The 22,725-nt window shown below is 41.7% G+C and overlaps 1 long non-coding RNA gene across 1 annotated transcript in view; it reads left to right on the forward strand.

The window, feature by feature from the left end:
- LOC122237429 overlaps positions 1 to 5,843 on the forward strand; it is a 101,867-nt gene extending 96,024 nt beyond the window's left edge. Inside the window, exon 5 of the long non-coding RNA XR_006215992.1 lies at positions 3,640 to 5,843. This is a non-coding gene — a long non-coding RNA (uncharacterized LOC122237429). The remainder of the gene's footprint in view (positions 1 to 3,639) is intronic.
- Positions 5,844 to 22,725: the final 16,882 nt, after the last annotated feature.

The following is a 22,725-nucleotide window of genomic DNA, read 5'->3' on the forward strand; positions in this document are numbered from 1 at the left end:
ATAATGAGTTCCTCAGGAATTCAGCTGAAGGAGAGACCACTGTGGTAGGCATGGTCCAGGAAGGTTTTGGAGAGGAGCTCTGACAACACAAATCTGTGTGTACGTATGTGTGCATGTGTGTACATGTGTGTGTGCATATGTATGTGCGTGTGTGTGTGTGTGTGTGTGTGTGTGTGTGTGTGTGTAGGGGGTGAGGAGGAGAGGAGAGTGGAGTCCACAAGGGACTCAGAGGCTAGCTATTTGGGAAGCCATGATATGACTTCTATCTGTGATGCATGAAGATTCATGACTGATTTTGATGTTCTATGGGATGTTTTCTCTATAAACACGTGGGGTCAGGCCCGAGAAAGCAGAGTGCAATAATACAAATTCCTTCAGCTAAAGTGGTGGGAAACCTGAGTTCTCACTCTCTGGTATGACTCACTTCTTGTTGGTCTCTTCAGTGAACTGGGGTGTCTTATCGGGTAGATATTTCTATTTCAGCCAGTTGTGATGGACTTGCCCAGGTAACATCTGGAGATCCTTTCAGCTCTGAGCCAGACTTGTTTTGTAAAGGGAGTCAGGGTGCCCACAAAGGGTTGGCAGTGCTCCCTGGTTCAGGAAGGGAAAGGGCCCTCATCAGATTCCCTCTGCTCTTTGTCAACTTCTTCCTTCAGCACCGTCTTGCCCTGGAAGCCCCTGAAAGCAACGTCACTCTGCACTCAGAATCTTTCTTTGTTTACAAGATATGTGGGCACAGATGGAATTATTGCATCACAGGCCAATTTCTTCACCTCTTTTAAAAAATTTTTATCACGGAAAGCAGCATGCTGAAAGATCTCAATGCTACCGAAGATTGCAAAACCAAAGTGGAGATTCATCTGCTTTTGGAATTCTGTCCAAAGACCTTTCCATATACATTCCACCCCCTTTCACAGCCCACAGTGTGCCTGACCCTGACACCCAGAACAGCTTCATCACCTTTCTTAGGTCAGGGTTGGTCCTGACAAATAACTCTCCAGCAGGCCCTTCCCAAGGGAACTTTCCTCAGGTAAAACCCTGATGAGACATTCTGGGAGCGAACAGTCTCTGGCAAGAGGGAAACTGAGCTCTGAATTGTCAACACTAACAAAACCCAAGAAAGCAGGTTATATACCCAAACTAGACTAATAAATGTTTCCTGATTAGTAGAGGGCCCCACAGGTTGTGTTTTAATAAGGAGACTGAATTGGATCACAATTAACATTACTTACGTATACAATCAATATAAATAGTTTTTTCATTAAATCAGACAGAAATTCTACTTTATCATCCTGTTTGCTTTGCTGATATTATTTAATCAAAACCCTTTTTATTCAAAGATGTGGAGTAGGTAAATTTTAATCCAGACATTCAATTATCCAAATCACTGACATTTTCCTGTTCTCAGAAAAATGCTCCAGGAACACAGGCTGCTTGTTCCCCTTCCTACCTTGGCTGGCAGAGAACTACAGGGTAAAACATAGAAAATTGGCAAAACTCCATTTTCAATCCATGTTAAAAACTGGGATCAGTCTTGCTTCTCTTTCTTCCTAAAATAGAAAGAAGAAATAAAAGAAGCCCTTCTTTATATAAAATTGGATCTTAGCATTCTCCAGAGGAGTGGTACCCCCTGGATTGCAGATGAAAAGGGCCAAGTTTTCCCAGCAAATAATCTGGGACAAGGGAGTGGAGGTGAATGGCCTTCTGTAACTGTAAGAAATCTCCCCAGCCACCTCCAAGGGAACAGAGGGAAGCATCTGGGGTCAGGGATCTGAGTCAGCAAGAAGCAGGGAGACAAGACAGAGAGAGGCTGGGCCATTGTGCTGCACATCCTCTCTTATATCCTGCCTGATCTGGGGCTCAGCAAAGCTCCCTAGATTTCTTTCTGTCTTCTCCAAATGCCAAGAACGAGTTGAAAGAGGAAACACTGGGTAAGAAGATTGTGAAGAACTCCAAACTCAGAAGTGTTTATTGACTGAGTCATTCATTTATCATTCAGAAATTGTTAAGTCTCCACTGTGCATCAAGCCCAAGGTTGGAGGTAAAGAGGTAAATGATTCACAGTTGTGGCCTCCAAGAAGCCTTCAGCCTCAGGGCCCAAGAAGCTGCATCTCACCAAGAGTCTTGGAATTTTGTCTGTGTTTGTGTCCAGGCTTCCTTACTCATTGTTAACTTAGTGTATCAACCTTTTCCAATGGATAGGGAACACCAGTATCTTATAAGATGATGGAATGTGATATAACCTGCATAACCAAGATAATTGAAGTTAGGTAGAGACTAGGCCTTAGGGCAGGGCCTCGGGTGTGGCAGGTAAGATGTCTAGGGCACAAACTCTGTGGACAGGTCACTCACAGGGTCACTCTAGTGCTGCCTAACACTGATGGGTTGACAGATGTCATACAGTCGTTAAACTCTCTGAACTTCAGTTGCTTGTCTGTAAACCAGGGACATGCCTACCTCAGAGTTGCTGAAAAATTAATAATATAATATTTACAAAATTACATAAATACATGTTAGTTTTATCAAAAGCAATAACTGTTAATGACCTTTGTCATTAAGCACAATGACATTATTAACAAACACAACCAAAACGTTCTTTGTGGTAGATGCAACACATTATATTGGAAATGGACTACAGAAATCACAGGATCTGGTCCTGTGCTTTAAAAGAAACAATAGTTATGGGGCGCCTGGGTGGCTCAGTCGGTTAAGCATCTGACTTCAGCTCAGGTCATGATCTCGCAGCCATTGAGTTCAGGTCCTGCATGGGGCTCTGTGCTGACAGCTCAGAGTCTGGAGCCTACTTCAGATTCTGTGTCTCTCTCTCTCTCTGCTCCTCCCCCACTCACACTCTCTCTCCCTCCCTCTCTCTCTCTCTCTCTCTCTCTCTCTCTCTCTCTGTCTCTCAAAGATGAATGTTAAAAAAATTAAAAAAAAATATTCAATAGTTAAATATAGTTAAATATGATACAGTAGTTAAATATAGCAAGATTTTGAGCAATGGACTCAGAGAAACTTGGATTTTAATCCCAGCTCTGTCACCTATAAATATTTAAGCTAACCTCTAAAGTCTCCATTTCCTCATTTGTGAAAAGGGAATAATAATGGTGGACTCCTAGGGTTGTTACTGAGGATTCAGTGAGATAATGTGTGTAACACTCAGACTGCAGGTCCTTGGAGGGCTCTCCATAGATATAGATGTGAGCTGCTGTTGTGTGCAGGCTGAAATAAAACCAGTTCATGCTGGACCAGAATGTCCCCTGAGATACTTCACTTTTTCCAGTTCCCTTAGCTGAGCTCATCTTACACAATCCTACATCACAAGGATGTTCTTCCTATGGGCTTGCTTTTAGGAATAATTATACTAAATATGGTTCCTTTCTTTCCTAAGTTTCTTCAGAGTTCTAGCTGTGGTGTGAGTGCCCAAAATTAAAGATTTGGACTTTTTCCTTAAAAATAAGAGTTAGGAATGACATTAATGGAATCAGGTTTTTTATCTTATTAATTTAGTGAGTTCAGTATTCACCTTAAATATTGTTTTAAGTTGTTAATTTCAATATTTATTTTAAAACTCTATTGTGAAGCTAAAAGTAAAAAAGCTTTTTTTAACTTTCTCTGCTGCCTTTCTCTTGCTTCTAGTGCCGGAAGCTGGAGACATGAGCAGGGCTGGTGCACAGAGAAGACGTGGGGCTCTGAGAATCAGGCTTGGAAAAGAAGTGTTATCTAAGCCCAATGAGAAGGAGAAGGTTTGGACTAAGGGAAGGGCTATGTTCCAGGCTCCAGAAGGGGTCAGACCATACATCCATAGGTTTAGAAAAAAACCTAATGGCTCAGGAAAGGATGTGAGCCCATCTCTCAGCAAATATTTACTGAACACCCAGTGGCACCATCAAAACTGCAGGTAACATAGACACAATACATAGACCTTGACCTTAAGAAGACTCTGGCTGTTGTAAAGGCAACAGTATTTCACATAGGATAGAGGAACTCACTTCTACGACTCAGGCATATGGAGATTCACAGGTGAAAATGGTTATAGATCATCAGTTTGCCTTTTTCTGGCCATATTTCATTCTCTCATCCGTTATCTATCAGTTCCTGTTGGCTAGTGCCTAATCCAACTTCTGGCATAGAACAGCCCTTGGGAAAAAAGCTGTGAACGGATGAATAGGTGAGTACATGGGTCCTTGCAGCATGTCATAGGATGGATTTTTCATGACTCCCCCCCCCATACATTTGCGATAATTTCTTTGCATTTAAATTGCTGGGAAGTAGATTCAACATTTTCTCAGGAATTTGTGATTGTTTATAGAGTTGAGGAACCCCAGGTTTAACTAGCCTTCATTTTTGATGGCAATTTCCAGATACACAAACCTGTAGTGCTCAGCAAAGTTGGGGTAACAGATACCCAGGAGCAGGTCTCCTGCTCATGCCCACCATTTATTACTGGAACCCCAACTTCCTCTTCCATCCACATCGTGGTTCAAAGATAGAGCCCATAAAAAAACAAAACAAACAAAACAAAAAGCAAACAACATTTCTAGCCAATGATGGCACACAGAGTGCATCCCTTTTGACCTGGGGATAGTTCACAATTTCCCACTATTTCCTGTAAGACCTTAGGCAGGTCAAATATCACAAATCCTTCCATGCTAAAAGTTCTTTGGGAAGTGCCATTTACTTTCCCTGTTTCCCTCTGCTGCTTTGGAGATCTATAGAACACTGGTGAAGGAGGCCATTAGAAAAAAGCTGGAGTATAAGGGCTCATTTTGGACATTCACAAATAGGACTGATCCTCCCCTCTCCTCCACTTGTCTTCTCACATTGCAAAGCTGCACAGGAGAGTGTGGCTCCCCTTTGACTCTCAGTCTTGGTTCACTTACTGACACCCAGCAAATTCTGATACAATTTTTCTCATATCTTGATAGCATACAACCCAAAGTCTTCAGCTTTGGTCTCAATCATAAAATAAGGCAATCCTCACAAACTGCAAATCTGGGGCAGGGTTTGGGTTGGTTGGGGTTAGCAGGTAGCTACAGTACTAACAAGTCTAAGAGGAAATGGATAGAGATGAAGTCATTTGCCCAAGGTCACAAAAATAACAAGAGAAGCAGAGAGTCAAACCCAGGCCCTCCTGACCCCCAAATCCATGCTCTGAGGCACTTTGCAATACTAGCAAGTGGAGAACATTCCTGAAGCCCAGTTATGAGAGAAGGGACCTCCCTGGGTGAGGTGACATCACACATTAGTTAAACATCACTTCTTCGTGATAGCAACTGGACTCCAAGAGTACCCTGAAATGCTCCCATTGGCACACAGGACGCAGAGTCACCTCCAGTCTCCATGAAGAAGGGTGTTAACGAAGCAATCCTACGTGGATTTGTCAGTCAATTTAGAATTAGAATACATAACAAAGATCTTGAAAATAAGAAATGCAAGTCCTTTGTTCCCACGGTTGTATTTTAAAATTTTATTCTAAGGATATAATCAGAAATGTACACAAAGTTGTACATACAACATGCTCATTTCAGTGTTATTTATAATATAAAAAATAATAGAACTAAACCGATGGTCAAGAAGAAGTCCGAGTAAATTATGGCGGTAACTCTTAGCATCTGTTGTGGAAGAATATATACTGATGGGGGAAAGGTTTCTTGCAATGTTGCTAAGGGAAAGAACAGGTTACAGAACAGTATTTATTTTTATTTCTGAAAAGCATATTGATAGTCTAAAAGAAAGATTTGAGTAAATAAAACAGTGCCCAGAGTAGTGGGATTTGTTTACCTTTTCCTGCCTCTCCATTTTCTCCAATTTTTCTGTAATGAGCACATGTTACTTTTGTAGTCAGGAAAAAAATGTCAAATAAATGTTATTTATTAAAGATACAAAGTCAGGGGTGCAGTTGAGTGTTCGGCTTTGGCTCACGGTTTGCAGGTTTGAGCCCCGTATTGGGCTCTCTGCTGTCAGTGCAGAGCCTGCTTCAGATCCTCTGTCCCCCTTTCTCTCTCACCTCCCCTGCTTGTGCTCTCTCTCTCTCTCAAAAATAAACAAACATTAAGGAGAAAAGATACAAAGCCAAATCCTGCCTTCTAGCATTTGGCTCAGGACACCCATGAATTATGCTGCTTGACGCCCTCACTCTCATATGAGAGCTCTGGCCACATAGCTGTTGAAGAGACCCACTCCCTCAGTCCTTCTCCTGAGGACTCAGGCAATCTGAGTGCCACTTCCCCTACAAGACCATGCACCTGGCCTGAGTTCATGCACCAGACCCATTCTTCCTGAAGAAAGTCCTTCCCCCACCCAGTGCACTGCCTCGTGGAGAGGGATCTCTTGCCTGATGGGTTCTCATACCTGATGGGATGTGGTGATGGTCAGCACTGGCCTTTCCAGGGGAGTCCTGGGGACCTCATGCAGGAAGCTCCTGGCAGGCCAAAGCTTGCTTGAATTTGCACTGGGTAACACCCAGGCTATGCTTTGCTGCATTTTCATGAATCAATAACAGGTGACCCTTCTGGAAGTAGGTAGGACTTAAATCACATGTTAATGACCACATACCTGGAGTGAGCTATTGGCCATATTCACTCCTCTACATCCTGCCTTGCTCAGGATATTAAAGGTAATTGGTTAGACAGGCTCAGTGTTGTAACCAGCAGGCTATGGGCTGAATGATTCTGAAAGGCACCTGAGTTTTGGCCTTTAGAAGTGCTGTCATTTGCCTCTTAAATGACAAGTGCCACTCCTCCAGTCGAGCTCACTCTTGCCTGCTGGCGTCACCCAGCAGTTGCCCGGCCCCAGGAGCACTGGCTCAAGTGTGGGCTGGGTTTGTGGTCCAAATAGGAGCTGAGGAGAAGGGTGGGCACCCCAAGCAGGGGGAAGCTGGACAATGGCTGCTTTCACCATGCTGTGACTGGGGAAGGAAAAGTCTGGGATGGACTGAAGCCCAACTGCTTTTGCTCTTCTGAATGTGTGACCTGAACTTTACGAAGTGCCTCTGTGAGCGCTCAGAGGGCAACACTCAAAGCTCCACTGTGCACGTGTTCCCTTGGTTTCCTTGCCTTTCTTTTTCCTCTTTGAAATGAAAAATAAAGCCACCTGTCAAAGCTGGTGATATGTTCAGACCTGTAACCCACACAGATTCAGGAAGACTTCAAAGTGGAAACTCCTCGGATCAGATTTCATTTCACTGCAGATGGTAAATTTATGCCCCGAGCTCCCACCTTTGCTCTCACTTCTGTTCTTTAAGCTGCTGAAGAGAATACACAGTGGTGTTAGGTGCAGACTAATGAGTTAAATGCCACTTAGTCCTCAAACTTTACAGACTATCTGGATTTCAACAGAGATGAGCTGAGACTTAGCTTTTTTTATAGACTCTGGGCCCTGAAAAGCATCTGCCGGCTAGAAGATAAAACACCCTTTGAGACTCCACCTTCTGGAGTGTCTGTCCACCTTCCTAGCACTTGGACTTATAACAATGGGGATAAAAATAGTGTGAACTCATAAGGTGGTTGTGAGCTAATTGAGCATTCAGAAGAATATTGCCAGAGACAAGCTGTCATATATGTGTGTGACCTGTTGTTACCTTGAGGAACCAGATATGGAGGGGGCTGGTAAAAGGAAGGTGAGTCTATATCCTGATAATTCATTCAGAACTATCTTTACCCATTATCTAGCATAAACTCTTCTGAGAGCTAAGAGGAGGAGCTGAGGCCCAGCTTAGCAAAAGGAGACAGTCATATGTACAGTGGATTTCTTCCTTGGCCATTTCTTCTGGAAAAGATCGACATGCCACCTCCTCAGAGAAGATCCACCCAATCTTTGCTCTGCTTGTTATCTCTGAAATTCTATAATGCAGGTATTCTGGGCCGTGGAATCTGGGCCGGTTATTGCACTGACTACAGAGCTGGTGTAGTTTTCACTCATCCTGTGAGGTTCTCTTTACTGTTACCTACATGGCTTCTTTGGTGTTGTGCACATCTGTCAACCTCTGGTTTGTGTTCATTGTCTCAGCTAAGAGGCATTTATAAAGAAAAGAAGAGCCATGGCTTGGAAGACATACTTAGTTCATTCTGATGCATCTCCCCCATACTTTGGATGCTGCCTTCCAGGTAAGTAGAAGAGACCTAGAGAGAGCTTGTAGGGAAGAGTGATGACATGTATACTGCTGAGGTGAAACTCAGATTGTCTTCCAGCCCAGCTCCCTCTGGCAAGGGAGGGCCTGTTGTCTCATGTGGACAGAGCACACATTTGCTTTCTAGATCAGTGACAGCTGACCCAGTAGATCATACTCCCCCACAGTCCAAAGGTGCTGCTTTGTGGGCTGGAAGGTTCAGGCAGAGGTCAGGCCTGTGTTCACTCTCAGGGCACAGGGCTCTTGGGTAGGACACTCAAGACACTTTGCCTCTTGCTCATGATCTGGTCCCGTCTGATTCCTTCCTCTGGAGGACAAAGGATCCAGATGGAGTCTGGTTTGATACTGAGTAGGTCACCATGGTCAGTTGGCTACTGGTTAAGAAGTGTCCCCAGAGTGAGCATTTCCAGGTTGTACTCAGACTAATTCAGGAGGTGTGAGGGAACACTTTAATTCCACATCCCAAGTGGACTTTAGGACTTTCTGCCCACCTTCTTTTCTTCTTTCCATGTGGCACTTTCTACACAGATGAGAATCTTGTAAACCCCTTATTTTGACAATTGCCATTACCACTGGACTTTCAGCCAAGAACAAGACCGTTCAACAGACATTCACAGACTACAGCTCTGTCTGTGGTCTTGGTGAAACAGAGAGAAAATAGTTCCTGTCCTCAAGGAGCTCACAGCTCTGTGTTGCAGGCAGATGAGTGGAGAGAGAATTGCCAGGAGAATAGAGACCATGGCTGTGGAGGGATGCATGAGGCATGGCCGGAAGGCTGTGTTCCTGATGGGCTGCTTTGTGCACTCTCCCCCTGGGGTGGTTTCCCTTCTTGTGGGAGAGGAAGTTCCTGTAGGGACACTAATCTTCATCAGATGTAGAACATCTCCTCCTTTGAGGACTGATACTGATGTTGACCACAGTCTTCCTTCACACTTTCAGAGAGGCCTGGTGCCTCCACACAGAATCTGAGCGTGGTTCTAAGTTTCTCAGAGCCATTTTTCTGGCATCATCACCTAACTGCTAAAGCTGTTCAGTTGCACCTATTACCTGGTTCACTTAAATGTCAGATAGTCCTGATTTCCTTTCTCCTAGACTCCCTACATTCTTATACTCATTCAGGCCCAACTTGGGTGAAGTCTTCATAGCCTACCCATCCATTCTCAATCCTTTCTTGAATTTCAGGAGTCCCCGCCCGTACCCTGCATGTGGCAACTGCCGCTTACACCCCAGGTCTGTGTCTGGCATCAGGGTCTCATATTGCCATCACTTTAAAATGCCGCTGAGGGGCGTTTGGGTGCCTCATCAGGTAAGCGTCCGACTCTTGATTTTTGGCTCAAGTCACGATCTTGCGGTTTGTGAGGTTGAGCTTTGCATCAGGCTTCATGCTGAGAGCGCATAACATGCTTGAGATTCTCTCTCTCCTTTCTCTTTCTTTCTCTCTCTCTGCTCTCTCTCTCTCTCTCTCAAAATAAATAAACATTTTTAAAAATGGTGCTGAAATTTTCAACACTTGTATCAGAGCTCTCTCGTAGATTGTTAACACTTCGGAACATAAATGCCCTCCCTCATGTATTTGGCTGTCCCTTACAAAGTCTAGAATACTGGGTCATTCATGGTAGTGGCTCAAGATGTTCCTGTTTCATAAGAATTTCATACCTTTGATTTTCAAGTCTGTCAATAAATACCACTTGACTGTATTGCTCTTCCAAAATGAAAACAAACTTCTCATACACTTAAACACATGGTAATTCGAATAGCTCCTGTTTGTTGAATATTGACTATGTGCCAGGCAAAAATGACTTGCACACATCATTTGACTTTAACCCTTATGATAACTTGTGAAGGAAGTGTTACGATACTTATATTAGAGGTGAGGAAAGTCTGGTGGAAGTTGTAAGAATCTGGATGGAAAAAGGAAGGTGAGTCTATATGCCGACCATTCAATAATGGACTATAGGCATTGCGTCAGCACTCCCTGCCAGGTGAGCAGTGGGTTAGAAAGCCAGGGATGGTGTGTGAGAGGAGAGTTATTTGAGGACTGATTAGTTCCCTTCAGCTTCAGAATTATCTTGTTTTCCTTTGGCAGCATTAAGCTTTAGACAGAACTGACTTCAGATAAATTGATGACAAAAGGAGAGTCATTCAGACTTTTTTACTCATCATGTGACTTAGGTGCTCGGTATGGATTCAGCACAGCTGTGTTTTTAATAATCTAAGCCAGATTAAAGGGATCCATGTTTGAAACGTGTGTTTTATTTAACAATGTGTTACTTGTGGCACTTCAGACACACGTGGGTTTCTAAGTTTCTCTTGAGGAAGCTGCATGAATGTTCAGTGAGTTACAGCTTTCACAAGATCTGTCTCCTCCAAATCTTACAAAGAATAAGCTTTAGTAGCTCCCATGTCCCTCAAATAAACGAACACTAATCAACTCACTCAGTTCAGTTCATTTAATTTTTAAAATAGCTCCATGCTATTTTACTTTTAAAATCTCAAGAGATTTCCTGAATAGATCATTACCACCAAGTTGGTACTGACTTGTGGAGGCCATAAAACAAATAAAGTCATTAAAAATAATTTGAACAAAAGGAGTAACTTGATATTATGCCATCTACATTTGGTTAAAATGATATTTTAAGGTTCTCTTTCATCTTACTAAACAGATCTCTAAAAGAAAAAAATGTGATTAATAATTATCCTCCATAAATCTTATGATAACTATTATAGTCTTTGGAGAATTATGAATCCACATCTGGAAAAAGTATTTTATATGCTACTGCCTGTAAAACAGCATGCCATGCATTTTACAAGTGCACGTTAGTAAGTAAAAATACGGTATGTTTTTTGTGTTCATCATTTTCCCCCTCCGAAAGAAGTGTAAGCCTAGTTTATTTCATTATAAAGAGTGCTAATAAAGTTTATATGATGCTTGTTTTCCTCCCTTACTTTGGTGCTGATGCAGTTTCCTTAGGTTATTGGAAATGAGCTTTCTATCAGAACTTAGGGAAGCCTTCATTATAAGCCAGGTCATTGGTGCCCTCAGAATCACCACATGGGCAGAAGCCAGCTGGTCCAAGGGGGTGGCAGAAACATCACAGGAGTAAGCTAAAGCCATAGAAGCCACAGACTTCACTTTTTTCCCCCCACTTTGGCTCTTGAATTTGATTTTTTTATACTATTTTAAATGCGCAGGTCTCATGAGCTAGTGATTCAAAATGCAAGATCGGCTCATTTTTGGAATTAGAAATTTGATTAAACTTAAACATTTGTTAAATAAAATGAGCAAAGTACTTTGAGAGCCAACAATGTCCCTTGGAAATAGAAAATGTTTTTTCGTTTCCAAGCAGCTGTTTGCAATAAGAAGTGGCTGGTGAGTGAAAGGGAAGGACGCCATTAAGTGAAGGTAACCCCTCCAGAGTTTTATGGAGCTCTGCAGTCATGTGAGCGCCATCAGTGATAAATATCACAATAGAGGTTGCAATGTGCCTGGTTTTATTTTCCTGTGGATCCTTGCATACACTTTAATTCAAGTCACAGAATACATTTAATGACTGACCGTGGAAAACCACGATCTTAGTGTGCACAAAAGCAACTTTAGTGAAGAAAGATGTAGAAGTCTTCTTTCTAGAATAACCTACAATAACCCATAACAATAACACCTGTGCACCAAATTTTCTTTTGTTTGGATTTTGGAAAAGCAGCAGGCTAAACCCTACTAAAGTAGATACCAGGTTTTCGGTCTCTAGAGAGTTCTAATGCATTTATCTTTGGGGCCTCGTTTCTAAGCCTTGACCAGATTAAGGGCTTGAGATGCTGTGGGAATGGTGAGGGCCATAAAGTTCACTGTCCAACCCCCTTACCTCACAGAAGAGGAATCTGAACGGCTGAGTGGGAAAGGAACTTGTCCCAGTGCCATAACAAGCACAGATAGGACTAAGACCCATGTTCACTAGATTGGGGTCTCCCTGCTCTTAACTCCTCCAGTAGACTGACAAGCATCAAAAGTATTTCTAACTTAAAATGGGGGCATCTTGGCACATGAGGATTGGGGTTTCTGTTCCTTTCATCATATCATCAAAACACATCTCCCAGAGCCTCATTTATTCCATGGAAGCAACTGATAGTGTCACACACAGTATCATAAAAACACCACTTAATGACTGACAGACAAACAAAAGGTAGTTTTAGTGCACTTAGGTCATGTAGAGAAATAGTTCTATTGTTTGAGGTTTCTAGACTTATTGCCACCAATAATTAGATGTGTGAATTTGCATAATTCTCACAAGAATATACATTTAAATCTATTCAGCTTTAAAATCAGATCAGAAAAGGGGTGCCCGGGTGGCTCAGTTGGTTAAGCATCCAACTTCAACTCATGATCTCACAGTTCGTGGGTTCAAGCCCTGCTTGGAATTCTCACTCTCTCCTCTCTCTCTGCCTCTTCCCTGCTTGTGCTTTCTCTCCCCCCCGCCTCTCAAAAAAGAAAAAAAAAACTTATAAAAAATAAAATAAAGATCAGAAAAGATGATTGCAAAATTACCTTTTATGTATACGTTAAGGAATCATTCCAAGATTGGTTTCAGAGTTCTAATGAATGACAAGATTTTCTAATATCTGTTCCAATTTCTATCTAATGCCTACAAATGTGCCTGTATCAATTAGACCTTCCAGTATAACAAACCACCCCAAAACTTGGAGGCTTAAAACAATAGCCATCTATTTAACTGATGACCCTGTGAGTTGGTGATTTGGGCTGGGCTCATTCACATGCATCCAGGGTGATTCTGCTTCTGGGGGTTAGCTGGCCACTGGTTGTTGGGGTAATGGAGGCATCTGGGCACATGGTTTCTCTTCTTTCGGCTAGCCTGGGCTTGTTCATTTGGTGGTTGGAGGTTATAAAAGGCAAAGTAGAAGTAATCAAGGTCTCTTGAGGCCTAAACTGGGAACTGGAACACCATTATTTCCATATCATTCTGTGGCCAAGTCATAAGACCCAGAAGATTTATGGGAGAGGGGAAATAGTGTCTGTCCTTCATTGGGAGGAGTTCTAAAGTCAAGGTTACATGGATACAGAGATGAATGGAGGACTTTAGCTATTTTTGCAGCCTACCATAGTGCCTAACTCTTATTATTTAGAACACTATGGCCTCCTTGAATCAGCGGTACTAAGACTTTTAGATTTCATGAACCAGTACAAAAATGAAACAAAATAGTATAGAGAATACACATAAGTATTTTAAAAACTGGCAAATTTTGATTGTAATAAGTAAGAACATTTAAAACAAAATGCCAATCATCCTCTATCCCATGATAGATATAATATTAAAGACTACATGAATCTATAACTCTAGGGGCATAACACTGAGGTTTGGTGCCCTGGTTTAATCTTACCTGAACAGCTGGTAGGAGGAATTGGCCCTCAGAGAATTTGTTTCTTCCTTCAGCATTGCAGTCACCAGCTGGGAATCCTTAATTAAAACATTTACGCACTGAACTTGAATTTCTCATCTGTAAAATGAGATAGTAGCAACCCTTTTTTCATTGTATTTTTGTGAGTATTAAATGCAATAACATATATAAAATTGACACTATGCCAGGCTCATAGTAACTGCTCAGTATAAGACAGTTGATTATTGGATGGTTGATTTGGTTTTAAAACATGTTACTGAGTTTTTACATACCCTCCTTCCTACCACTGGGTTGCATAGGAAACACAGCAGATTTCTTTTCATTTTAACTCCGATGGATTGTATTAGAAAAAGCACAACAATAAAATAGATATGAAACTGTAGCCACATTTCATGCAAACAGCTGTAATAGCATACCTCCTCACAGACATTCAGCTAACATCAGTACCTCCATAATTTAATCCTCACTCTGTGGATAGCACTTCCCTATAATGCATGTCTTATCTCAGGGTAAATGGTTTCCCAGGGCTTGTCTTCCCTAGGAAGTTTTGCAGGAATTGATTTACTAGTTTTTCTTTTGCCACCAGCTTTTGTGACCACTTACTAACCCAATAACTAATGTGTAAAGAACCATTTCTTGAAGGAAAGACTCCTGTTTACTCCTTTGAGTATACTGATCTTTTTCTTAAAATTCTCTCAGCAAAATAGATGAAGAAACATAACAGAAGGGGTGCTTGGGTGGCTCACTCGTTTAAGCATACAACTCTTGGTTTCTGCTCAGGTCATGATCTCATGGTTCATGACTTCAAGCACCACATCAGGCTCTGCTTGGGATTCTCTCTCTCTCTCTCTCTGTTCCCCCCTGCTTGTGCTCTCTCTCTCTCTCTCTCTCTCTCAAAATAAATAAATAAAGTTAAAAAAAGAAACATAACAGAATGTGATGACCTTAGTTTGTGTGACACCACTGTTGAAGGGAAGGGGTAGGGAATGGTTTTGTTTAATCCCTCCTACCAGCTGTTTTTGAAGCTATACCTTTTTTATTCATAATTTTCATTGAACAGTCCCTTAGCAGCTATTATTAAGATGAGATTACACACAGAATTGCTTCTTGGTTGCACATTGGAGTTATAAAAATTTCAGTATGCTAGAATTAACCAGGCTTTCAGACTAAGACAAAATGATTTTTCAACAAGCCTATTTACATCATAGCCTGTCGCCAACTTTTTTCCCTCACTGATCTTCCTATCCAGTTGGCTTCCCCAGTCTATATCTGAGTTGTTTCCATTTTAGGTAAAGAGAGAAAACAATGAATGTCACTGCTTGTCACTGCTGCTCATGACCATAATGGGGCTTTCTTTACACTGGTGACTTAACATAGTGCCTTTCTCCACACTGCTTGGTGGGACTGGTTTCCTCACCTCTGCAGCCCCCACACCCCTATCCCCGCCACCATTCTTAATCCTGTGACATGCCATATGAGTCCACAACTCAGAGAAGGCTTCTGAAGAAACAGAAGAGTTAATTCTTTCTGTACTATATTATTGTTTTCTTAGCATCCCTAAAGATGTAATTCTTGCCAAAAAAATAATCTCAAACTTGGCTGGAGCCAAAGAAACCACCTCAGCAGCTTTCTTAATTCTGTCAGTGTTCATGAACCCTTCTCACTCCTCCATACATACCTTTATACCTTCATGTTGAAAAACTCTGTGCCAGTGTCTGTGCACATGTGTGCCACTGCATTCTTACTTTCATTTGGGGTCTGGTGTCCAAGCTTATTATTCGAAGTGATCGCCAACACTATTTTTCTACCCGCTATTCATCTGGAAAAATGACATAAAAGTAGACCAATTGATAAACCTGAGAAAAGCAGAGGGAAGGAGGATGCTATGAATAAGGGTAATAAAATTAACTTCCCAATTTTAAACTATTAATTCCCTGAACTTAATTTTTAAAAGCCTTAGATTGGGCACTTGAAAATTTATCACTCAGTGTGTCTCTCTCTGTCTATGTCTCTTTCTATTGGATTGAAAGAAACCTGTGGATTATAGCAATCCTATGTGTCTGACCCTTCATTTGAATTTTTAAGCTCATTTTGGCAAGCATAATTTGGTAACATTTTATTTTATTTTTTTTTTTACTTTACTCAGAAAGATAAATACCTTTATGATGAAGTGGCATGCAAACCCCTTGCCATATAGCAAGCCAACCCTAAATACTATTCTCTTTTAAATGGAACTGACCTCCATAGCATGGAAGGGAGGCAATAAGAAAACAAAAATGCCTCCCTGAAACAGAACCCGGAATCTAAAACCAGTCATTCTCTTGAGGGTTGAAAATGTTTTCCTTCAAATGAAATTAGACTTGTGTTTCTACCATTATGGTTTTAGCAGTGGAAATTTGATAAGGATGGCCATTTCTGTTTCCAGATGGTCCAGAAGATCTGGATGCTTCCCCAGCAAACTGCCCACATTCCTGAGCAACAATTCTCTAATAAAATTAGGTACATTTCTTCTGGTGACACTAAGGATGGCTTGTTCAGACTGAACCCACACATCTCCTGAGGTTAAATAGCACAGCTCTAGATAGGTGTAGGCATATGTGTTTAAGTCAAAGTGTTTACATGTATAACAGACAAGTTTTGCAGTACATATCCAGAGTTGTGGGTAACATTTGCTAGGAAGAAACAGTGAAGAGCCCTTTAAGTAGAACAACAGGTTGGCAAAGGTTCGGGTTATGTTGAGTGCTGGTTAAGAGTTCTCAAGGCTGCACTGAGCATTCATGTAGAAAAACCAAGAAAGAGGAAGTTGAATGGGTGCAGTAGACAGCTTCTGGCATGACTCCCAATGATCCCTGCCTCCTCGTATTAGTGCCCTTGAAGTTAGGCTGGACCTGGTGACTTGCTTTTAACAAAAGAGAATATGGCAAAAGCAGTAGGATGTTATATTCGTGATTAGGTCATAATGACTATGACTTGCTTCTTGCTAGCCTTCTCTCTCTGGCTCCTCTTGTAATCTTGCTCTGATGAAACAAGATGCCCTGTCACGACCTGTCCTATGGAAGGGACCATATGGCTAGGAAGTGAGGGATAGCTCTGGGCAACAGCCACCAAATAACTGAGTTCCCCATTACAGTAGCGACAAGCAACTGAATTCTACCAACAACCACATAAAGGAGCTGGAAGCAGATCCTTCCCCGAGCAGGCCTTTGGAAGAGACTGCAGTCTTGGCAGAGGCCTTGACTGCAGCCTGTGAGAGACTCTGAAGTAGAAAACCCTGTACATACCATGTCCAGATTTCTGGCTTATAGGAACTGTGTGAGAGTAAATGTATTTTAAACCTCTGAGTTTTGGTATAACTTGTTATGCAGCAATGGGTGTCATATTAGTCAGTGTTCTGCAGAGAAACCACACACACACACACACGCGCGTGCGCGCGCATGTATATACTTTCGTGGAGAAAGAGTGAAAGGAAAGGTGGGAGAGGGAGGGGGAGAGATGTCAAAGAATTGGCTTGTGAGATTATGGAGATTATGGAGACTGATAATCCATCCTCAATGTGGACCAGCAGGAGGAGACCCAAGGGAAACAATGGTGTGGAAGAAGTCCAAAGGCAGTTTGCTGGAGAGTTCCCTCCTGGTCTGGGAGGCTGATCTGTTTGTTCTGTTCATGCCTTCAAATGATTGGATGAGGCCCACCCATATGATGGAGGACAGTCTGCTAACTCAGAGTTTACTGATTGAAATGATAATTTCAAAAACAACTTCCAAGTTGACACATAAAATTAACTGTTACAGATGTGAATTCATACCTTAAAGGTGCCTTTTAGAGAAGCTTGGACTTAATCATATCCTGGGCAAGAGGGCACATCTCAGGTCTTCAGCTGAAAAGAAAAACAGCATTTTGGGAAGATAAATCTGAAAGTGTTGGGTGATACTTACAAAGTTGTATCTCAGCTCTTAGGCCATGGTAGATAATTTTGAGGACTTGGGAACAAGTAATTACATGTACATTTTAACCAACTGTTAGAGAGCAAATACCCATTTGGTACCTGTGTAGATTACAAAAGAGCACCATACTAGCATCCCTGAAATCCTGCTGTGGCCCTATCTGATCAGAACTCCCATGAGTTTTTATAATATATTCCACAATCAAAGATAACTGGGAAATGTAACTAAACTTATAATTATGAATATCAGTGGAAAGTAGAATATATACTGATTATTTTAAGTATATTAAGACTTCCCTTTTTAAGTAGATATATTCTCCTAAGAACAAGGGTTTTGTCTCCTGTCCATCTGGAGGATATGACCACATCATGGGTGCCATGTTGGTGATCACTTATTGGTTATTTGACAACTCTGAGCAGTCTCGGAGCTCAGATGGGATTTGTCAGGAGGTAAGATGTTTTGGTGAGAAAATACATGTGCTGCTGAGCCCAGACATCCCTCATAATCTTTAGTTTTTAGGGAAAAATTATCTGCCTGTAAAGATAGAGCTGAGCATAATTAGCCTAGGCTATGTTTATATAGACAGAGTTGAAATGATTGGAGCTCTGAGCCTTTTATAACTCTTTAAAGGTAACTGCTCATTTTCAGTGCTCAAAACTCAGCATCTAGGTTTGTGGTTATGTTATGAAGGTTAACAGGTATCTGTATCAAAGTTTACTTTAATTATTGTGTGTGTGTGTGTGTGTGTGTGTGTGTGTAGTAGGGGAAGGAGAGAGAGAGAGAGAGAGAGAGAGAGAGAGAGAGAGAGAGAGAGAGATTGATTCCAAGATCAGAGGCAGGTTTGAAGGTTACACAAGTGCAGTGGAAGCCCACTGTCCTGCCTGCAGTATTTTACCAGGTGACGAAACTTCTAGGCTCTGTGGAAAATATATTCTGAATTTCTTCTATAAATTTTAAGTGTTTGTTTCATTGTGGCCTGCTGGCACTAGGATTTGGTCTGTCAAGGGTATAATAAAAATGGACATAATGCTTTGAAATGCCAAGAAAAACAAATGCTAAACAGGAGCCTGTGCAGGCTAAAATATGCAAACAAGCCAAGAGCTCTTACCCAGCAGCCGGATGGGGAGCTTGCAGGAAAGGGGGAGCTCTGTGGCCTACAGTGAACTGTAGGATTGCAGCGTGCATGGCGAGAATGCTTGCACCTCGGGCAGTGGGGCACTTGATGCATGTGTCCAGCTGCAGGTTTAGTTGAGATTAATGTGCTTTGATGACCAGTCCTATCCTAAAGTTTCCAAGAGGAATCAGATTCTGATGCCAAGTTGCCTCAAAACAGATGGGCAAGACTATTCCATGGGGAAAGAGCACCAAGGTGAAATGCCACATGTCAGGAGAAGGTATTTCAAACTTAATTCACAACAGGCGAAATGATGTAGAAGAGTAAACTGACCTTCAGAAATTTCTGGTGTGAACATTCAGAAGGAACCCAAAACTCTGTTCTTAGAAAAATTGTCCTCTCCCACTGTCCTCTCAGATTTCCAAAGTTCACCTGTTGTGAAATGCTAGCATTTGTCGCTGGAAAAGGACACCAAATAATGTTTTCATCTTCTGCAGAAAAATCTCTGTTTTCATGAATTCAGTGTGAGACCAAATATGTCATCACTTTTGCTCAGTGTTACAAAGGGAGAATTCTTTCAGCTGTCTTTATTGGAACAGAGAATGTTTTCACACTACTTTATGTCAGTGTCTCCCATTTTAAGTTTTTGTTTTTATTGGACACTTTGAATTTTTTCAGCCCAAACTGCACATATCCAAAACCCACTAGATTGTAGGCCAGATGATTGGGCCAGGGAATAGCCACTTATTCCCAGATTTATGTCAAGACTGATTGAAGTAGAGATCCAAATATTCCACCTGCATAATCTTGTCTTAACTCCCCGGAAACTCTGCTCTTTCCCAAGATGCCGTGTGTTAGTTATAACTGTAGGCTCTATTTTGACTAAGTCCCAAATTTGTGTTATTTAGAACTTAAAAAAAACTTTATATCTTACTGAATCCCTAATATGTGTGGTTTGCCATTACTGAGGCCGTGCACTTGTCCTGTGGGCTGCAACAGGGAGGAGGGCACGGTAGTGTTCCTACCTGTTGTGCGAGGCAAGGGGGTTGCAAAATAGATGGAAAGCATGAAAAGTACCTTTCTGTAGATGTCTGGAAAGAAACAATATCAGAAACATTGCTGGGAAAAATGAGTAACTCGCAAAATACAGCAGCAGAATTGTGTATTTACTCTAAACCCAAAAATAATTACGGATATATTAATGAATTAAATGTAATACATAAATCATAGTCTTTCCTACTATGGGATTCATAATCCATAAATATTTATAATTAATAACTATTATTTTGAATTCAAAGTATTATATAATTGTTAAAGGCAGGTGTGGGGCACTGATCTCAGCTTCAGAAAATATGGATTTTAATCTAATTTTATTATTAGCTGTGTGCCCTTGGGCAAGTGACCTAACTTCTCTGTGTTTAAGTTTCCTCAGTAGTACAATGGAGATAACAATAGTCATCTTACGGTCACTGATATCATGGCTAAATGATACAAAATAAGAGAAGCATTTAGCACTCTGCCACATACACAGAAGGCACTTAATAAATAATTGTTATTAGAAGGAACAAAAACATGAACTTGGCATTTGTATAGGAGGCCCACATGTGCTATGTACAGACAAATGGGAAAAGAACAGATTTGAAAGAGGCATATTAGGGCTTGGAATGTAGGCACGGTGATGCCTAAGGGTCAGTAGAGCGCTGGACTTCTCCGAATGACTATAGATTTGAGGGTAGAAATTATCCACTGCCCTATGTGTCCTCTTGTCTTCATGAGCTGTTCCTCCATCACAATCCCCATTGTGGTGAAAAGATAAATCACCTACCTCTTTGGACAGGAGTCTTCCAATGCCAACACATAACTGAGTTCAAGCAAAACAACTTTTTAACTGGGTTAGAGTCAGTTGTTTTGAAAGCATTCCTAAGGGAATACCTGGACATAGGCACAAGGAGAGTGGACCAGTGGTATGAAGTGAAGGTCAGCCACGATAACTTCTATCTGCCTCCTCTGGCAACCTTCCCAATCTGCTATGGACAGTGCAGTGCCAGGAGCAACTTGTCATGTAGGACTGACGTTCAGGGGGTCACAGGAGAGTGCCAGCCACTCTGCATTGCATTGCGAGCAGAGGCTGATATTTAAGAGCAGAGACTCTGCCTGATGAAATACTTTTTGATTGTCCACAAGTGCTTCTTAGTTCAACCCTACCCACTTTTCCACTTGGGGGTTCAATACGTACTCATTTTGCCTTGGCTCTCCAGAGTTCATTCAGCGGACATTTACTGAGCACCTGCTATGTGCAAGACCCACTGTTTGTAACTAAAGGAGATCCGTTGATGGCTCATTTCTGGCACCAATTCTCACACGCTGATCCTTCCAGTGACCATCTTGCCACTTTCTTTAAAGACCAGTTAAACTTACCAATCTTTATTAAGTGACCAGCTTGTGGATGGCTCTGCTATGAATATGGTGGAAGATAAAGGAGAGGCACAGACTGGACCTCATGTTTTCATTCCAGATGTTTGGTTCCTTCCTGAGACAGCTTGGTTGAAAAGCTTTCCATAAGGCAGCATACGGGCAGAGGGACTGACAAGGAGAGGCGGGAGAAGAAGAGAGGAGGCAAAGGCATGGCCAGTCAAAGGATGCTGGCCATTATTTCAGGCGTCCAAGCAAGACTGAGAGTAGGGGGTCAGGAGCTCAGGAAGGAAAGGGATGAGCCAGAAATCTCTTTTACATAACATTTGATGTATGCTCCAGGGGGATGTTAGGTGGCTGAATGGTGGAACATAATATATTCTACCTGTAAAATGTTAACCTTATTTTAAGATAGAAATAGATACATTGTCCAGAAGTTATTTTTTTATAGTCATCATTACTAGATGATTTATACAGAACCAAATTCTTTTTTTCACTTTTTATTTTTTTAATTTTAAATTTGTTTATTTGAATTCAACTTAGTTAACATACGGTGTAGTATTTGTTTCAGGAGTAGAACCCAGTGATTCATCACTTACGTGTGACACCTAGTGCTCATCCCAACAAGTGCCCTCACTAATGCCCATCACCCATGTAGCCCATCTCCCCATCCAACACCCCTTTAGCAACCCCCAGTTTGCTTTATTACTTAAGAGTCCCTTATGGTTTGCCTCCATCTCTGTTTTTATCTTCTTTTCCTTTCCTTCTCCTATGTTCATCTGTTATGTTTCTTAAATTCCACACATGAGTGAAATCATATGATATTTATGTTTTTCTTCCTGACTTTTTCACTTAGCATAATAAATACACTCTTGTTCTATCCATATTGTTGCAAATGGCAAGATTTCATTCTTTTTGATGGCTGAGTAATATTCCACTGTATATGTGTGTGTGTGTGTGTGTGTGTGTGTGTGTGTATGTCTCTATATATATACATATATATACCACATAATTTTCATTCATTCATCAGTCTATACAGACCAAAATTCTTATAGAGATTTTAGGAAGGGGGTAGATTCCTCATTGTTCCAGACTTGGAGGAAGGCTTTCTAGGTAAGATTAAATTAGGGCTTGGTCTCGAAGAAGGAGTGAACCTTGGGGAATTAGAGCAAGGTGAAGAGGGCTGACCGCGAGGCAGCCCACCATCCCTCAGCACACCAGACCCCTCTTTACTCACCTCCGCCTAAAGCTCCTTTGACCAGCACCCCAGATACTACTACTAAGCACCTTCTGGAGCCCAGAGGTGTGCTCTTCCCATCGCTTCTGCCCTTCCAGTTCTGTCACAACAGGTAATGACTAAATCCTTGCCTACATTCCAGGTCCTTCTTCTGTAATGCAGACATACACCTTCTGCTTTCTATGGCTTTTATCCTCCCAGATAGCCTACCAAATTGTAAGCATTGTCTAATAAGCCTCTTCTCTTCTCAGCCCACAATTCCTAAACTTTCACTCAGAAAGCACAGGCACAATTTAGTCACTGGGCACAGAATGTTTGCCTGTGCCTGCACTGGCACTATACCATAGGTCCAGAGGTACACAGATGTGCAAGTCACATGCTTGCACTTGATCTCTATGGAAGCATCCAGACGCTAACAGGCAGGGCAAGTGTTAAGAGGGATATTTTAGAAAAGGGAGGCATGAGTTGTAGGAAGCCT

This window comes from Panthera tigris, chromosome A3 (assembly GCF_018350195.1).
Source record: "Panthera tigris isolate Pti1 chromosome A3, P.tigris_Pti1_mat1.1, whole genome shotgun sequence".
NCBI classification, from domain to species: domain Eukaryota; kingdom Metazoa; phylum Chordata; class Mammalia; order Carnivora; family Felidae; genus Panthera; species Panthera tigris.